Raw genomic sequence first — 20,386 nt, 5'->3', positions numbered from 1 at the left:
GCATAAGTCACCTAGAACTTATGTCCATTATGACCAATAGTGCAGGGAGAGATATTGTTTTTTAATGTTATATCTCTAGTCAGGGAGTTATTTATAAGCCTCAAATGTATGGAGGAAGTAAAAAGGAAGGAAGGAAGGAAGGAAGGAAGGAAGGAAGGAAGGAAGGAAGGAAGGAAGGAAGGAAGGAAGGAAGGAAGGGAGGAAGGGAGGAAAGGAGGGAGGCAGAAAGGAAGGGAGGGAAGGAGGAAGGGAGGGAGGGAGGAAGGGAGGGGAGGAGGGAGGGAGGGAAGGAGGGAAGGAAAGAAGGAGGGAAAGAAGGAAGGAAGGAAGAAAGGAAGGAAGGAAGGAAGGAAGGAAGGAAGGAAGGAAGGAAGGAAGGAAGGAAGGAAGGAAGAAAGAAAAAAAGAAAGAAAGAAAGAAAGAAAGAAAGAAAGAAAGAAAGAAAGAAAGAAAGAAAGAAAGAAAGAAAGAAAGAAAGAAAGAAAAAGTCAATTTCCTAACCTGGTGTAACTACTAGGGAAGGGGGAAAGGGTAAACATTTCTCTATGCCCTTCCTCTAGAGGGGAAAACATACACAGAAGGGAAATTTTAAACAGAAGCAGCTGACTGTTCTCTTTAGTCCTTCCCAGTAGGAACTTATATATTTCAAAATAATTCTCTTATTTTTCAGTGCATCATTTTTTTTCACTTATATTTGAGAATTTGAAATGTTAGGCTTGTATTTTAGTAAACTATTTTATAAGCATAATAACCCACTCCGGAGTCTGTGCTGGTGGGCCAACATATGCACACCTCAGTCCACTGAGGCACTGTGGACTTAATTACTCAGTTTGCTCCAAGCCTGCTTGTGTTGGTTGCTGAACATACCGAATTGCATATTTTTAACTCAACAGTTTGTTTTGAAAATTGCCCCTAAGACCATCTCTTCAAGTGTCCTTCAGTCTATAACACAAAGCTTTTAGTCTCTAGTATTTATCTATATAAATGGTTTATATTATCATTTTTCCACTTTCCTTCCAGCACAATATCATCTGTTTAAGTTTTTATTAGACTTGCATGGCCAAAGGATTCTGGGACAAAGTCATTAAATGAAACAATTATTGACGGTAATATGTTATTGAGTGAAGAGGAGAATTTTATAAGTAAAGATTTCCCCCCCAAAAAATAATGCATTGCCATTTGTTGCCATTTCACACGAATCAGTACTGAAGGAGTAACATGAAAGAGAAAACTGGGTCAACATTTACATTTCAGTCAGGTTAGATTTTGCTTTGTCAGTTTCTTTCCACTGGATATTTAAAGGTTAAAAAAGATTATTCCAGGCATGGGGTAAACAAGCTATGAAATGGATCCTTTTGGGTAAGCCCCATAAAACTGTGAGACCCAAAGAGAAGCAAGAAAAATTACAGGGAAGGACTAATGTTTTGTGTAATTTAAATCTGCCTTTAAATTTGTGAGACTAAAAGGATAAGAAAACCCATTTTAACTTTTCATTGTTAAATCTCTGTGCTCAGCCCTGATTTCCTGACTGTACTTGATCCAAATGGGTGCCTCAAGGTTACATAGTGACCTGTGAAGTTATCCCTCTGACTGGTGGCCTAGAAATATCTAGTATTTAAAAAGATAAATCTCAAGCACATGTACACTATCTCTACATTTTCTTTTTATAGCAATGACTAACATTTTGCAAAATTACAAAGAAAATTGTGGACTTTGTGGATAAAGGAGACCAATAAGACTAGGAAACTTTATTTATCCTATAAGAATATCTTGGAAGATTCTGAGCCAGGATAATGTATTTCTAGTAAGTAGTATATATTTGGATTTTATTCTTTTATCCAGTTTGAATAAGCTCTTGCTGATTCAGCTGTGTCTGTGCCTCTGTGCCTGCGTGTGTGCCTGTGTGTGTGTGTGTGCCTTTGTGTGTGTGTCTGTGCCTGTGTGTGGATATGTGTATATGCACACATGCCTGTGTATGTGTGTTTTGGGAGTCGCACCAAGAATCTCTTTTCTTATTTCTCACTAGAGGCCTGGTGCATGAAAATTCATGCACTGGAGTGGGGGGGTCCCTCAGCCCGGCCTGCCCCCTCTCACAGTCCGGGAACCCTCAGGGGTGGGAGGTGAACTGGCAATCAGGGGAAGGGGATGCCCCATCACACCTCTGCTGCTGCCACTGTTAGCAGCACAAGCCTTGGCTGACCCTGGTTACCTGAGCCTCGGGCGGCCTTGGGTGGCTGGGCAGCCACCATCCGAGGATTGCCTGCACCTCGGGCCAGCCCTGGGGGGCTGGGGGGCTGAAGGGACTGGGGGACTCTGGAGGCAGGCGCACGGAATAGCCGGGCCCACCTGGGGGCGGGCCCAGCCTTGCCATTTGCCTGCCACCCAGTGGGGCTGAGGGGACTGGGTGCCACCATCTTGTGGCTGTGGGCACTGCTATCTTTGAGGGTGTGACAGTCAATTAGCATATTTCCTCCTTATTGGCTGTGGGAGCAGCCATCTTTGCGACAGCATGAGGGTCAATTAGCATATTCCTTCTTTATTAGATAAAATTCATAGTTGAGCCTAATGGATGCATAAACATTATCAATACTCTTCTTTTATTCTGCAAATTTTATTTTAACATGTTTAAAATGGTTTGGTGTTGATAAACTACCTGCTTACATGTTTTGCTTAACACTCATGTGATAATATTTGATAGGGATTTTAGTAAGTAATTAAATATATAACTCATTTATGTCATTCACAGCCCAGCTAAAATTTTTCAATGTCTTCTCATTGACTTTGAATTAAATACAAATTCTTTATCTCGATGTGAAAGATTTTCCTCATTTTAGGATTTTCTTTCTAATTCACTACCTGCAAGCATATATTATTCAGTTGTTGAGTGTTGTGTTCTAAAAAATGTCAGGTCAATTTTTAAAAAATCCTCATCCAAGATATTTTTCCATTGATTTTAGAGAGAGTAGAAGAAAGAGGGAAATACAGAGAGAAACATCAATGTGAGAGAAACACATCAATTGTTTGCCTCCTGAAAGTGCCCTGACTAGGGCCTAGGCTGGGGAGGAGCCTGCAACTGAGGTACATGCCCAGAATCAAACCCAGGACTCTTCAGTCTGCAGGTTGGACACTCTATCCACTGAGCAAACCAGCCAGGGCTAGGTCAATTTTTTATATTTTTTTACTGACAGTTTGGTCCACTTAATAAAAATATGTATTTATGGATTTTAGAGAGACAGGAAGAGATAGAAAAATCCTTCCACATGCACCTTGACCAGAGTTGGAACATCCTGTAGATAGCATAGTTCAAACGTAGAAGTACTTCAGTGACATATTTACTGGGTTACATACTGTTCATTTCAAGTGGAGTCAGAGCAAGGAAAGCCACTGTAATATTTACAAGCAGCCTTGCCACTTGAGGCATATGACCAGGCCATACCATGGCACTGGAGGTATCTAAGGTAAAGAAAGATCCCACATGGCAAGACCAATAGGAGAATCACAGCACTCTTCCATTATGGAACTAGGTTATGCTATCTGAAGCAGATAACATATATCATTTGAAAAATAGCTCGTGTCAGGCTACACGGCATGATAGAATCTGACTGTGGAAAATCAAGTAACCTTCATGGTTACTATGAGACTCACCAAGCTGTCAGGTAAGCAGGCTGAGCAGCAATTTATCATAAAATGTATACTGTACATCTGAGATTAGACTTGAGCAGGCCAGAAATTACGGTAATCTGTATAAAGAAGTGACCCAGAAATTCATGCCACAAATTGTTGCATGACACCACTCCCTTAGATTAACAACTATGGCTTTATGAACCATGACCAGCTGACAGAGGAGGAAAGAAAAAGCCCAAACTGAGCTTATAAAATGGGCCAACTTGATATAGAGGTGTAAGATGGAAATTGATTGTTCATGCAACAAAGTTCCAGTCAGGGATGGTCATGGAAAACAGTGGTAAAGGGAAATTCTCCCAATGAGGAGAGTATTGGGAAGTGCATCTGGCTATCTACCTTATGTACCTATACTGAGAGGTTTGTCCTCATACCTATCTAAATTTCTTTGTCATCAATTTTCTAATCATGTTCCTTCCAAATTCCTGGCCATTCAGCCAAACCTTTGGCCATAGTCCATGCATCAGTATATGATCATATTTCTGACCACTTCTCCTTTCAAGCAAAATGAACAACCAGATACACTGTTCAAAGTTCTGCCCACTGGGAGAATTTCCCTTCACCACTGTCCATCATGGATTTCCCTGAGAGAGGCTGTAGTGCTGCGGCTGTCTACTTTTGGGTGTGTCTATATATTGTGAAGAACCATTTGTAAATCAGGCCTGTGAATTCTCTCTTTCTGTCAACTGGTTATAGGGAACTTCTGAAGTCATAAATGCAGGCTGAGAGGGAGAGAAAGTAGTGTAGCAGGAGTGGGAACTATGTGCAATTGGGCCATATGTGTGTGTGTGTGTGTGTGTGTGTGTGTGTGCATGTATGTGTGTGTATATATATATATATATATATATATATATATATATATATAAAACTCTAATATGCAAATAGACTGAATGGCTGAACAACCGAACAATGAAACAACCAGTCGCTATGACGTGTGCTGACCACCAGGGGACACGCGCAGAACATGGTGGGTGTCAGCAGCAAGCGGCAGAGTATGGAACATGGTCGGCATCGGCCACTGCGGGATGGTGGAGCAGGTGAGCGGAGGCACCAGACCAAGGTGGGACACCAGTCCTGTCATCAGGATGAGCCTCTGGTGGTTACTGAAAATTATTTTCTCTCACGTGCCGTGGTCCCGCTGAGCACTCGCACCTGCTGCCAGTGCTGGCACCAGAGGTGCTGTTCGCACCCACTGCCGGTGCCTGGCGCTGGCCCAAATCACTTGGCGCTCTCAGTGGGTGCAAGCAGCAGCTGCTGGCCCCGATCGCCCCTGAGGGTTTCTCCACCTCCCCCTGCTCCTGAGGGGCGATCACAGCAGCAGCTGCCACTCGCACCCATTGACAGTGCCGGCCCTGCTCGCACCCTGTACCCACTGCTGGTGCCAGCCCCAATTGCTCCACACCATTAGCAGGTGCAAACAGGGCAGACGCCATCAGCACATGGGAGCAGCAGCAGCGGGAGCGAGAGTGGGGCTGCCGGCAGACAGGGGACCTGAGGCTGCAGTGGGAGGAGCTGGGCAGTGGCATGGAGGATGGGCTGAGACCCAACCCTGTGTCCACTGCAGCTTCATGGCCCACAGTTCCTTCCAAGGTGCACAAATTCATGCACTGGGCCCCTAGTCTTTATATAACTTAACTTGTGTCTTCAGGGCCCGTGTAGGCCCTATCATGTATATACCACTTTCATTTTATTATAGTGTTTCTATGCATGCCCGACTTATGGCTTAGTGGGTTATATCATATCAAGTTCATGATGGAAAGCTCAGGTTACATGACAATTTGGTGGCACACTGTTAAGTGTCCAGTTGCTACTAAGGTATAGTAGCAGGCAAAGAGCCGTTTCTCAAAAAGCAAGTAGTTACCTGCAGATGACGGCAGGGCCTTGCTATAGAATCCTAAAGGCCTGTGCTATGATTCACCTGTAGGAGCCTGCCAAAGGCTCCAAAGAGCATCACTATCTGCCACTGAACCCTCAAGCACCATTGGATCTGATGGATCACATGGCCCAACTTGCGAAGTAGCTTGCACAGAAACATAGACCTGTTGCAGGTCTTCTCTTGTTTTGGGCCCTACCCCAAACTATCAGCTTTTGGCTCAGTTTGGGAAATGGGTCAAAGTAATGCACCTAAATGGGAACGATGTTTACTAAAAAATCCAAAGAGGTCCACTAGTCATTGTTCCCCTTTCTTGGTTATACGAGGGGCCAAATTGAACAACTTATTCTACACCTTAGAAAGGATATGTCAACATGCCCCACACCATGAACCCCTAGAAATTTCACTGAGGTAGAAGGCCCCTGAATTTTAGTCAGATTTATTTTCCCTCTCTGAACACGTAAATGTCTTAATAATAAATCTAGAGTAATTGCTAGTTCTTGATTGTTGTGTCTAATCAGCATAATGCCATAAATCTAAGGGACCAATGTGATACATTGTAGAAGAAAAAGCTGATCAAGAGCTCTGCAAACTAAATTAACCATATAGGGTTGGAAAGTTGATATACCCTTATTGTGGGGCAGTGAAGATGTATTACTGGCTTTGCCAACTGAAAGCAAACTGCTTCCAGTGGACTTTATGGACAGGATATATTTATCTTCCAGAAACATCCTCACAGATAGATCCAGAAAGAAAAAAAGTGGAATCCAAGCATCCTGTAGTCAGTCAAGTTGACAGGCAGAGCAGAATTAATACTCACAACAGGTTGAGGAGATTAGCGCATGGACATCTTTGGAGGAGACTGACATAATCTATATATGGCTTTGCCTTGCTTGCTTACAATATCTCAGAGAGCACCACATTTAAGAACTCAGAGTATGTGACCAATTGGCAAGGAATTCTGCATAATATTGCTTAAGATCAAGGTACACACTTTACAGTCAAAGAAGAATGGCAGTGGCATAGAGATATGGGATCGATTTATTTTACCACATATTGTATGTACTGTATAGAAGTAAAAGCTGCCGCCTGATAGAATGATGAAATAACTTCTGAAGGAGCAGCTGAAGCTTCAATTTGGACATGATGTAGTGCTAAGATGGGGCTCTATCCTTCATAGAGCAATGTACACCTTAATCAACAACAGTTATATGGTGCTATGTCACCAATAAGTAGACTGTGTGTCTGGGAAGTAAGGGAGTTCCAGTACTCCTATCACTTCTCTCTGTTCATTTAAGCAATATGGGTCTAGAATTTCTGGATCCTACAGAAAGTAGAGTTCCACCAGAAGATGACATAGTAAGAGTTACAGTAAATGAAAAAATTTTACTATAACCTGATTACTTTGGAATTGTTTTTAGGATATGTTTTTATTGATTTGAGAGAGAGAGGAAGGGTAGGAGATAAAGAGAGAAACATCGATGTAGAGAGAAACATCCATCAGCTGCCTCCCATACCTGCCCTGACTAGGGATCAAACCCACAACCTGGGTATGTGTCCTGATTGGAAATTGAACCTACCACCTTTTGGTGTACCAGATGATATTCCAAGCAAATAAGCCACACTGGCCAGGGCTACCTTGTGGTCTTTGTGCCAGCAGACCAGGAAACAAAGAAAGGAGTTACTATATTGCAGGGTAATTAACCATGATCATCAATGGAAATGAAAGTGTGGGCTTCATGAAGAGGGCAATACCTGGTGGGCTCATGGTATTTTCTGGCCCAGTTATAATTCTAAATATACAAGCACAACAACTGTGGTGTTTTGTAGTATAACAATAGGAGCTCAAGTCTCTCAGGGATGAGGGTCTAAGTAAACCTATAAGGCAAGGTATCCATACCAACAGGAGGGTTAGATGAGCAGGTGGGCAATCTAGAATGGGTAACAGAGGAGGGACAGGAGTAGTATCAGTTATGGTCTAAAGACAAACTGTAACAGTGCAATTTGGAGTTTGTCCCAGTAAGTCTCCTCTTGAAAGTTTCCCCAGAAATTATAACCAACAAATACCTCAAAGAAGCTGTGCCTGGGTGGGGTGAACTTAATGTGAAAAGCAGGTGAATCTGAGTGGTGGGAGTAGTGACCTATAACGGATGTCCCACTCTGACCCCCGCTTAACAACTGTGCACCCATTCCATTCTGTTGTGTTGACTGATGACCAACTCACAGCTCTACCCTTTGCTAGAGATCTACCTTCAGCCAAATGAGTTACCTTGCACAGGAGGCACTGCTGCCCACCTCTTTATCCCTGCAGGCGGAGCTTGGTCAATGACGGACTGGCATGTGGTACAAAAGATTGGCTCCTTTTTCCCAAAGGAGGAACAGTTCTGCCATGCAATCTTTTCCCAAAACTTGCCCATGTGGTCAGTCTGAAAATAGTGTCCATCTGAGACTACATCCTTGCTTTCTTTACCCCTGCTTTACCCTAATTTCCTCACTTTCTTTCTTTTGAAAAAGGTCACCAGTAAATTACTTGAATAAAAATCTATATATTTCCCTGGCCAGTTTGGCTCAGTGGATGGAGCGTCAGCCTGCAGACTGGAGGGTCCCTGGTTTGATTCTGGTTAAGGGCATATGCCAGGGTTGCAGGCTTCATCCCTGGTGGGGGGCCTGCAGAAGGCAGCCAATCAATTATTCTCTCTCATCATTGATGTTTCTCTCTTCTCTTTCCCTTCTGTTCTGTAATCAATAAAGATATACTAAAAAACAAAACAAAAAAACAAACAAAAAAAAACCAAAATTTAAAAAATTCTATATATTAGTTCTGCTTCTAGGAAACCTGATCTAAGACATCTACCATCATATTAGCTATTTAAAAATATTCATATATTGATATTTAACATGCATATATGTTACACAAGATAGGTTTATATATCTTGTATTCCCCATTTGCCAATCCTTGTAGTCCACATATATTTTTCCTTATCTTTGTAGTCAATACTCTGAACAGACGAGGCCTTCAATAAGCACTTCTGGATATAAAGGCAGGAGCAAGCTATCATGTGATAATTTTTTCTCAGCAAAACACCCACTTTATAACAATTCTGAGCTATATCCTCCATAAATGAATTTTTAATGCATTTTATAGTGAAAAGTTGGCTAATAAAAGAGGAGCTAAAACCTCCTGGTCTCAATTCCTTACTGAACAGCATCATTTTTATTGTTGTTTCCAAAATGAGATCATCTTTCTTTTCTGCTTTCACATTAACTAGATTTGTTCAAAGATCTGACATTAATGCCATCAGTCTGGGCTATTGCATGAGTCCCACTAACTGAGTTTTAAAATATAGCCATTAGCATGCCATGGAGGAAGATTTGATCTCATCATGCTATAAATCACTTGTTTTTCTGAGAAGATTGGAAATATGACAGGCAGCTGTGCTTTATCAATGTTTTCATATATACATATATATTCTTTCCCATTTCAAAGTTTGTAGAAGTAAAATAATGTAATTAGGTAGCCACACATATTCAATGTTCTGAAAAGTAGGTCATTGTTAAGATTAACTGATGGATTAAAAGGATTTAGAAAGGTGGTAAATTTTTTATTTGCATATTTTACTAAAGCATCTTGACTCTTGTCTAGTCCCCCTCCCACCTTTTACAGAGCAGCAAGCCAAAGCACTACATCTAGCAATTTAGTAGTTGCAAATTATGCTTGCCTGTGTTTTGTTTTTGTTTTTTGACCTTGAGCAAATTATCAGTATTTCCACACTAGATTTATTTTCCATAATCCATCAACTGAATTGCTTTGAGGTCACTGGAAATGAGACAGGAGAGTGATAATGTGACAGATGAGGACAGAAATAATTAAACAGTGCTCAGCATAAGGCTACTACATATCTCTTTGACCAAGCATCCTTTGAAAATGCCTTAAATACCAATTAAATAAAAACTGGTTATTGTTCAAAGTCACTCTTCCTTTTGGCATTTTTGGCCTCATCAATGGCACTTTCCAAAAGATTAATTAATAGCCTTCTACTAGATGGGTAAATGTAATTTATCCAATTTTTTTCTTTAGTTCAATAGCTAGCACTTTATTGTATAAACAGTATATATATATACTCTTGGAGAAATGATACTTTTTAAGAATTTAAAATATGCAAAAATTTAAAATGCACCTTTGTCTACTTATTCATTCATTGATTCAATAAGCCAGCTCATATTTAGTGAGGAGAGAGGCACATACATAAGTGGTTACAACAGAGTGAGTGCATGTAATGCAGATGTATGTTCATGATGCACATATGGAAACACAAAGAAAGGACATCAAACCCAAGAGGATGATATCAGGAAAGTCTTCCTGGCAGAGATGATGGCAGCAGCTGTGTGTTGGTGAATGAATTAAAGTCAGCCAGGCGGAGGGTAAGATGAAGAATAACCTAGTAGGGTGAGATATGGTGAGATGATCAAGCAGATGAATTTCAAGGATAGAGAAAAACATGTGGATCAGTGGGGTAAGGTTAGATGAAGACTTTTAGAAGGAAATTCAAAATAAAATTTTATTTTTTTAGATGACACGAGATATATATACATGCTGAAATTAAAATAGATTTTTTCTAGATTTTCTGATGGCAAATTATGATTATATTTATTCAAACCAATCAATTATCATTTGGGGGATGTGGAGTGGAATGGGTGTAGGTTTAATTTTTTTCTGGTACTGAGGTACCTCAGGTAATAAGCCAGCAATGTACCAGGGTAGAAGGCAGCTAGCATGGCATAGATGTGAAGTGAGCTGGAGTTTGACAGGCCCACATCACTAATCCACTCTGTTTATATGTCAAATATTTTGACACTTATGGATGACAATAAGAAGTCAATAAAAATGTAAGAATTATAAGCAGGAAAGAGGCATAAAACATAGAAGTTATAAAGTCCTGGTGTATTGCTTATTTCATTCTTACTGAGTTCTAATTATGTGTATGAAAGATATAGTCAGGTGAGAACAGAATAAATATTCTAAATCATTATTTTCACAATCCTTTATCTGAACACAGGCAGAAGTTTCTATTTTTTAAAAAAAATTTAAACATAATGCTTTATTTTTCTAATGAGGTAGGTTTTTCATTAATACAAAAAGATGTAAAAAAATCAGTTTCCTAGATGGTCAATAAAAATGAATAAATCAAGAAATATTTATTCAGAATCTACAATGTGCCTAGTACTATACTTTCTTCTAGGCCAGTGGTCAGCAAACTCATTAGTCAACAGAGCCAAATATCAACAGTACAACGATTGAAATTTCTTTTGAGAGCCAAAATTTTTAAACTTAAACTTCTTCTAATGCCACTTCTTCAAAATAGACTCGCCCAGGCCATGGTATTTTGTGGAAGAGCCACACTCAAGGGGCCAAAGAGCCGCATGTGGCTTGCGAGACGCAGTTTGCCGACCACGGTTCTAGGCAAATTCCAGTGAATATATAATGAAACACCATTTATCCCCCTTTTATACTCTTCTACCTCCCCTCACTTCCCTTTTCCTCTGGCAATCACCATACTGTCTGTGTCTTTTTTCTCTCCTTAATCCCTTCACCTCTTTCACCCAGCTCCTCCACACCCCACCCCTCTGACAGCTGTCAGTCTGTCTTCTGTATCTATGAGTCTGTTTCTATTTTGTTTGTCAGTTTATTTTGTTTATTAGATTCCACATATAAGTGAAATCATATGGTATTTGCCTTTCTCTGACTGGCTTATTTCACCCTTGTTCACTGTTGTCAGGAATGCAGATTGGTGCAACCACTGTAGAAAACAGTATGAAGTTCCTAAAAAAATTAAAAATGGAATTGCCATATGATCCAGCGATTCCACTTCTGGGAATATATTTGAAGAAACCAGAACATGAATTCAAAAGAATATATGCACATCTATGTTAATTGAAGCCTTATTTATAATAGCCAAGATTTGGAAGCAGCTCAAGTGCCCATTAGTAGATGAGTAGATTAAAAAGCAATGGTACATTCACACCATGGAATACTGCTTGGCCATAAAAAAAAAAAAAAAAAAAAAAAAAAAGAGAAATCTTATCCTTTGCAACAGCATAGGTGGTACTGTTAATTTAAATTTTGAAACATCTACAGTGACCTGAAAACAGACAGCTATATTGATTATTTGAATCTTTCAACTAGTTTTTTGAAGAATATTATTCAGTACAACACCCACTTCAATTGAAAAAAGAAAAATCATACAATTTACCAGTCAAACTAATTTTTCACACATACTGTGACTAGGGGAGGAGAGTAAAACATCTCAGGAACATTACAAATGTTGAAATGTCAGTACTTAGTTACAAAGCCAGATGAAATCAATAACAATGTCTTATTAAATCTATAAAGTTATGTATGTGTTATACATAAGCAAAATAATTTAGCAAAAACTACACTTAAAATATAAAAATTCAAAGACATATGAAAATTCATACAGAAGGTTTTTTGTTGTTGTTGTTGTTGTTAATCCTCACCTGAGGATACTTTTACCATTGCTTTTCAGAGAATGGGAGGAGAGAGGGAGGGAGAGAGAGAAACATGGATGAGACACATCGATTGGTTGCCTCCAGCATGCACTGTGACCCAAGGCAGGGAGCCAAGCACAACGCAGGTATATGCACTTGACCAGGAATGGAACCCACAACCCTTCCCTGCATGGGCCGAGACTCTAACCACTGAGAAACACCAGCCAGGACCATACAGAAGGTTTTTTAAAAAGATATAAGCATTCTTAATGAAAGGTGACTTCTTTGTTTTTACAACAGAAAAGGTGGTTTATATAAATAATGCTATCCTAACACTCTTAATGGTTGTAGTAATCAGTATTCAGTGCTATCAAAATATCCACAGCAAAGTTGTAACTTACTATAGCAATGGGGAACACATACCTTTTAGTCACACTTTTATTAGATAATCATTTGACAAACATTGATTCCTTTTAATATATTGAAAGTTATTTTAAGCAATTTTCTCTAGGATCAAACTATTCAAAATGTCCAAGTCTCAAGTTTCCCTTCAACTACCTGCTTGAGTTTAACAGCTCTCCTTTGCAGTGATTCCACTGTGATGTTACTTGAATAAACATTTTACCCAGTAAGAGGCATTTCCATTATCTGCACCTTCATTAATCTCCCCTTGTCCCTGAAAGAGACCCCAAGTGCAATCTGGTGTTCTTATAGGACTCTTCATAATTTACACACTGTTCCCACCTCTTCTCAAATTCGCCTTCATGTTCACCATTCTCTTTGCATAATATCCTGTTACTATAGAGATTATCTATTTTGTCCTTTACTTATAGAGTGCTCAAATCCTATTTCAAGGAGCAATTTTCATACATTGATCAGCAAAAAGGAGTTTTTCTTCTAATATCTAAAATATATGTATTTAGTGTCTTAGTGACTATAAAGTCAAAATATTTGAAGAAGAAAAAATGTATAAGTGGACAATAAGTGGTGATTGAGAAGCTTAAGATGTTTTCACTAAAACAGAAGGATAACGGCCATATTGAGATTGATGAATTGATCTTCATTTTTTTTCTTCTGCTTCAGGCCTTTATGTTTTCTGTCTAATTGGCTAGCCAGCAGGACTTAAAGAGTCCTGAATTAAGATAATTTTCACTCTGCCACTTACTATTTCAGGCAAATTGCCGAATGTTTCTGATGTCAGTTTTCCACCTGTTTCATCAGAATGACAAAATATTTTTATAGTATTCAGCAGGAGAGCTTTGAGCAGTCATTTGGACATCATAGTAGTCTGGGGCAGCTATTATTATTGTTCCTGGACTAAGAACTAAGTACCAATAACCCCTGGCTATTGAGCAGTTTCCTAGGAGTTCAAGGAAGAAAGAACAAAATTTCTGATGCAAAAGAGAAAATGTTTTTAAATCCAGAAGAATATTTATAAAGATATTTGCTATCTTGTAATTGCCTGTGGATTTGTAAAATAAAAAATTCTTGTGTTAGTAACTCTTTACAGAAATATCCTATGAAATATAAGAGGATGTATAATAAATAATATTTATTTTAGTTTTATTTCTGCAGTGACACTTTCCTGTTGTGATGTCTATGTTATTTTAGTCAAATAAAGAATTTCAGTTTGATATCAGATTCTAATGACTCAGTAATTCAAATGAATTTGGAAATAGGAGGGAGAATTCAAAATATTCATATAAAAATATGATTTGGAAGGACTGAATTGTCCAAATGAAAAAATAAACAATGTCAGTGACAGCATAATTTTTATTAAATAAAATTAGAAATTTATATAGAGGCATTTCTAATTTGCCTGTATATTATTTCCTTGTAACAATATTTTAATTGTTGACACTATTACAGATGTCTCCCTTTGCCCCCCTCCATCCAGCCCCCACCCCACTGTTATCTGTGTCCATGGGCACTGCACATATGCATATATGTCCTTGAATCTTATGATGCTAGAGCAATGCATTTTTGCATCTTTATTAACCATGATTGCATTTATCACATATTTCTTTCTTATTCAAATTTATTATTTTGGAATGCTGCCTACTTCTGGCTATTTACTCTTTTCTAGCATATTTAGAATTGAGCCAAGATTATGTCATTTTGCATGCAAATTACAACACCATTTTAGGCCCTTTGACCCTTCTTCAAATAGCTAATTCCCTGGTGTGCAGAGGTGGTGGCAGGGATGGCAGCAGATGACAAGGTGTTGAAAATTCTATTTCGCTCATTAACTACTTAGCTGTCAAGGTCTTTATGTCTATGTAAGATTGCTAAAACTGGCATGATTTAAATCAATTTAAATAATTTATTTAAAAAAATTAAAAGGAAGTTGGTGTTCGAGAGCCATTGTGGCAACACATCTATGAACATTTTTATGACTAAAACTAAAATTTCACTTTAGTATTCATAGTCATATAAATTCCTATGCCCTTCAATATGTTTTACATTAAATAATCACTTTGGCATTGTCTAAAGAAAAAGTTAACAGTTAATTTTCAGTAGGCTTTGTCAAATTTATGTACCGCCTCTATGGTGGGCAGATTTCTAAGAGGGATGCCAGTGATCTCAGATCTTGTATAATCTTTCCTTGTGTGTGGGTGGAACCTGTGATTATTGGCAGATATCATTCCCATGGTTATGTTTCATTATATGTCAAAAATATTTTTGCAGGTGTAATTAAGTTCCCAAATCAATTGATCTTAAGATAGATTACTCAGGTGGACTTGATCTGATTACATTAGCCTTTTAAATCTGGGTCTCAAGATGGAGAAAGTCAGAAATCCAAAGGATGCATGTAGTTAGTTGTTGATTTGAAGACAGAAGAAAGCAATAGCAAAGAATGAATATGGGAGACCTCTATGAGCTGAAAACAGCTCTTGGATGACAACCAGCAAGGAAAGAAACAATTCTGCTAACAAGATTTAATTTGGAGGTGAATTCCCCGCCTCCCACCCACCAGAGCCTCTACACAAGATATTAGCACTGTAACTTTCTGAGATTAGCTTTGTAATACTCTGAAAAGAGAGTTGGCTATATTATGTCAAAATTCTGACCTACATACAGACTATGAAGTGTCATTTTATGCTGTTAAATTTGCAGTACTTTTTTACAACAGGAAACTAAAACACCCCTTTACCTCTTTAAAAAAAAAAAAAAAGCTTGAGCTAATTTGCACTAAATATTCCAAATTAACTGTTTATTTTGGATGTTAAAAAATATATTTTTCTTTTTATCATCAATTTTGAAAAGTAATTTTATTTTAATACCAACTTTAAATGGTTAAATTTTTAACTAATGTGGGACAATTTTCTGAATGGTCATACACTATGCTATTTTATATATTCAGCCAGGTTCGAAATGTTCATTGATGAGGATGAAAGCAGGAAGAAATATGGGCTGTTAAAGTTTCTCTGTTAAAAAAAAATCCAGATTGGAAAAGTAATAAAACTGCATGGCTTGCTGGGGCACATCAAATTAATGCTAAATTTAATTCAGAAGATGAGACAAAAAAGCAAATAGGAATGTAATTCAAAGTAATTTAGCCAAGGAGAAATCACAGGGAAGATTGTCCTGATTGAAAAGGAATTTCATGGGGAACAGTGCTTTTGAAGATAATATCTATCATCTTCTAAACAGGGGAATTTCCAGAAAGAGGCTTCAGGGGGAAATAATGCTTAATTTACAATAGAAATTCTCATATTTATTTGATGTAAAAAGAGAATGGCAGTCTTGGAAACCAGGTGATTTTGTTTGTTTGTTTGTTTGTTTGTTTCAGATAAAGTAAAATTAAAGATTAATTCCCCTTTACTACTAAATAGCTAGAGCAAGCCCAGGCCACCTGCCAAGGAATGGTATGACACTGACCCAAGACTGGTTTGTTGGTTAGTATTTTCCCAGTTCAAAAGTGTAGGTTTCTGTTTTGTAGAAAAGGGGCCAGTGAAAGCATTATTCTTTATCATTTAGTTTTAATTTAGTAAAAGCGCCATGAGGAAAAATAGAAAATTAGCAACTTCTTTCATCTAAAAAGTTCCAATTTAAAATACACAGCAATTGGCTAAATGAGGTCAAGGTTTACTTTTCACAGATCGTAGCTTTGGGGAAAATTACAGTATCTTGCAGGATAGTAGAAAGAGCTAAAAAAAAATCCTTTTAATATATAACACAAAAGAAGTTGTTCATTATACATTACTTATCATATTGGAGTGTGCATCAGAAAATGTGTTTAAGGACACTCTCAACAGAAAGGTTCTTCCTTAAGAGTAAGTAATTCTAATTTTTAGATCTATTGCTCTGAATGCCAATATTGCATTTATTTAGAAGCTTATAAGGCTATTTTTTATTAAGAAAATTATTACTTAAGCTACTTATCACAGGGAGCAAAAGCCAAAGGGATTAAAACTCATGAATATAATGATTGAGTAAATTTTAGTAATAAGAAAAACCATGTTATACATATTCTGTGTGTCAACTGCAATTTAACAAAGAGAACTCAGCATATAAGTTCTATAAAGTGCTAATGCATTGGAATATCTCTCCCATAAGACAGTCATCCTTTAAGAGGAGTCAATTCTTCTCTTGTTCTACTACCTTCCATTATTTCCAGATCTGTAACTCAAAATATTTATTTATTATTTTATTCACTAAATATTCATTAAATGCCATCTTCATGCAGCAATGAATAGGACAAATACTCTATTTTCATATGGACTACATTTTATTTGGAGAAAAATATCAGCATGATATGAGAGACAAATTATAAATTTAAATCCAGAAGGAGAAGGCATATATACAAGAGACTTTCAGAATTTGCTAAATTTTATTAATAAAAAATTTAGTAATGAAGGTGGAAATCAATTTCAAAGATTCTCAAAGATCTGGATGAATTTATTGATACCTGATAAATTTATCAGAGATTCTGAATTAAATGCTGTGGTTCCGACTGAAAGATGATAGCCCACCTTAAATAAAGCTCAAATTATAGAAATGTATCTGGTATAATGTACCAGATAAAATACAAGGACTTTGAGGGATAGGAAGGCTAGAATATGTTTATCATGCTTGAATCATCATGAGCCCACCAGTTATGTTCTAGATCCAGATCACTCTCTTTACCATGATCTTGAAATCTACATTGACAAGGGAAGCATTACCATACAGGTGGGAGTTGGGAGACTCTATACCAGTAATTAAGATAGGGTCTCTAATTCTATTGGATATAGGAGGATTCTGAGATGATGAAGAACATGAAATGATGTTTCTTATAATAGTTAACAGAGTCTCTGTGGTATTCTAACTGTGGTTCTTAGAGAGACTTGTTAATGATTAATGATTATGACATTTACAGAAGCTAAATATGTAGGCAACCTGCTAAGGTCCTACTTGAGGTATAAAATAGACAACCATCTTGACTTGAAGAGAGTCCTGACTTGAGTCACCATTTTAGAAAACCCTTCCTCAAATCTAAGACCTGAGTCTCAATTTAAGGTATGAATGGTTGTCCTTTATGAAGGACCTTAAAATAAAATCAGAAATATACCTATGGAGGTAGCTTTATCCAAAAGAATGTGCAAATAAAAACTTATTTAGGAAACTATATAGTAATAAAAGGGATCCTCACAGATCTTAGGGGATTATTGAACACTGACTCTAGATTAAATCAATAACTAGAAATCCATTATAACCATTGGTCAGAGGAGATTTCTAAGGATGTTTATTATTATTATGATGATGATGATGATGATGATGATGATGTCATCAAATTAGTCTTTTTAAAAAATATGTTTTTATTAATTTCAGAGAGAGGAAGGGAAAAGGAGGGAAAACTAGAAACATTAATGATGAGAGAGAATCATCCATCAGCTGCCTCCTGCACGTCCTCTACTGGGGATCGTGCCTGCAACCCTGGCATGTGCCCTGACAGGGAATTGAACTCTGCCTTCCTGGTTCATGGATCGATGCTCCACCACTGAGCAACACTGGACAGGCAAACCAGTCTTTTTATTTTAAAAAATGTATCTGTATTGTTGAAAGTATTACAGATTTCCCTTTTTTTCCCCATTGACCCCTTCTAGCCCTCCCCTTTTCTTCCCCCACCGCAGGCCTTCACCACACTATTGTCTGTGTCCATGGGTTATGCGTATATGCATATAAGTTTTTATGATTATTATTGCCAGTTTAGATAAATTGACTTCAGGATAGAACTCTACTTTTGGGCTAGAGATGAAAAATATCAACTTGTTCAACTTTCTCTTTTAGAGCTAAAATATATACAACTTATTCTGGTCATGAGTTCCATCTTCCTAAATAAGGAGTACAATACAGTGTCTGTAAGTGCTTAATCACTTGAACTTTAGTCATAAAAGATATCTGCCATTATCCAGAACATCCCTGATATTTTTAAAAAGGTAAATAAAGCCTCAAGAAATCCATGTCTCATGAATTTGTTTCATTTCTCTGACATCACAACTTTCTTAATCCCTCTTTTATCTTCTTCACTTTTTTTCTTTTTATTTCAAGTCTATGGTCATACATATTCCTATAGCTGTAAATATACCATTATTTAAATAGCTTTCATGTAAAATAATTCTAGAACCTGGCCTGGATGGCTAAGTGGTTGAGCATTAACCTATGAACCAGGAGATCAAGATTTGATTCCAGATCAGGGTACATGCCCAGGTTGGGGGCTTGATCCCTAGTGTGGGGCATGCAAGAGGCAGCTGATCAATGATTTTCTCTTATCATTGATGTTTCTATCTCTCTCTCCCTCTCTAAAATCAATAAAACTATATTTTAGAAAAATAAATAAATAAGAAATAAAATAATTCTGGAAATTAGGTGGAATTTCAAGGAGAGAACGTGATGAATCAGTTGTGAGAATGACTTCTTAGTTATCATACTTGCTGTGCCAGCTAACTCAAATAAGTTAGGTTTTGGTATAAGGCACTTACTTTTCCAAATGCCACTCTTGTACTTTTCCAGGGAGCTGATAGCCAATGAATGATATTGATAACTGTTTGAGGGTGGAATCTAACTTCCAGGAATTCACACCAAAGGCTGTATGTCTAAATTTCTACATATGTTGATATAATAATTATTTTTCTTTTTTAAAGTATTTTAAAAACTAGCAGAGACACTGAAACAGCTATGGAACTTTGCTTCCTAAGGCTCCTTCCTATAACACTTTGACTTTTTCCATGAACATGAGTGAATTCTCCTCTCTCTTCTTTAAATCATCCTAGAAGCTTCTCATTTCACCTCTACTTAGATGGTACTCTTTGCCATTTATATTTGAAAATAATTTACTTTAAACACAAAAAATAAAGCACTTTATCTTCCCCCAAAAAAATCTCTATACTGTAGAAATATACTAGTTGGCCAATTTTCTCCATCTGCAGTTTTGCTTGCATAATAATCTATTAAAAATAAATTGCCAGTCTGATTATAGCAAAAAGCTTCAGTTATTTAAAAAAAACACACACGCTCAAATCTTTTAAATAGCACTGACACCCTTCCATCTCCATTTTCTATAATATTTTTTTAAATGGAGTCCAATACTGAGTGATTAACAATGATGAAAAAATTGCCAATTGAGAATCAATTTGTTTAAATTTTTTTTCACTCATTATTTCAAACTCAGGGTGTCTAAGAATTTAAAAATAAGCAATCAAGTTTTTTTCTGTTTTTATTAGTTTGAAAATCTCCATATATTTTCTAGTTCTGAAAGAAATACACAGGTTAAGTAAGTGACAAGGTATGTGATAAGCAGTTGGTATATCAAGCAGTTATTTGAATTCAAACTATGGTATCCAGTAATGATATATTCGACCACTGAGTATATTACTTCTAGAAAGCTTCAATTACAATGAAAATATGTATTATCTGCAAGGAGTACATCATTATGAAGAATTGTATAGTGTAATTGTGGCAGACATTGGTTTACAAATTATGAGTAACATCTTTATGATAACTAAATTATTTAACTGATCTGGAATAAAGCGAAAGGGGAAATTAGGCTGTCCATGTTTATATTTATATATCTAGTAGATTTTGGTTCAAAATTTATTATTTTAAGAAAATTAATTAGAAAGAACTAAATAACTCTTGAATTTGAGAGTTGTGCAACAAATCACCCTAAAACTTTTAGTAGCTTAAAAACATGACTTACTATTTCTCACAATTCTGTGGATTGGCAGGGTGGTTCTTCTATATATTGCCTAGGCTTCCATGTGTCAGTACCTTCCATTTTTTGGAGTTCTTAACAAGGGCCCTTAGAGATAAATCCTTGATTTGTTTTTTGGCCTCAGGCCT

The sequence above is a fragment of the Cnephaeus nilssonii genome, assembly GCF_951640355.1.
Source record: "Cnephaeus nilssonii genome assembly, chromosome: 6".
Taxonomy (NCBI): domain Eukaryota; kingdom Metazoa; phylum Chordata; class Mammalia; order Chiroptera; family Vespertilionidae; genus Cnephaeus; species Cnephaeus nilssonii.
Note: the sequence above shows the minus strand (reverse complement) of the source record.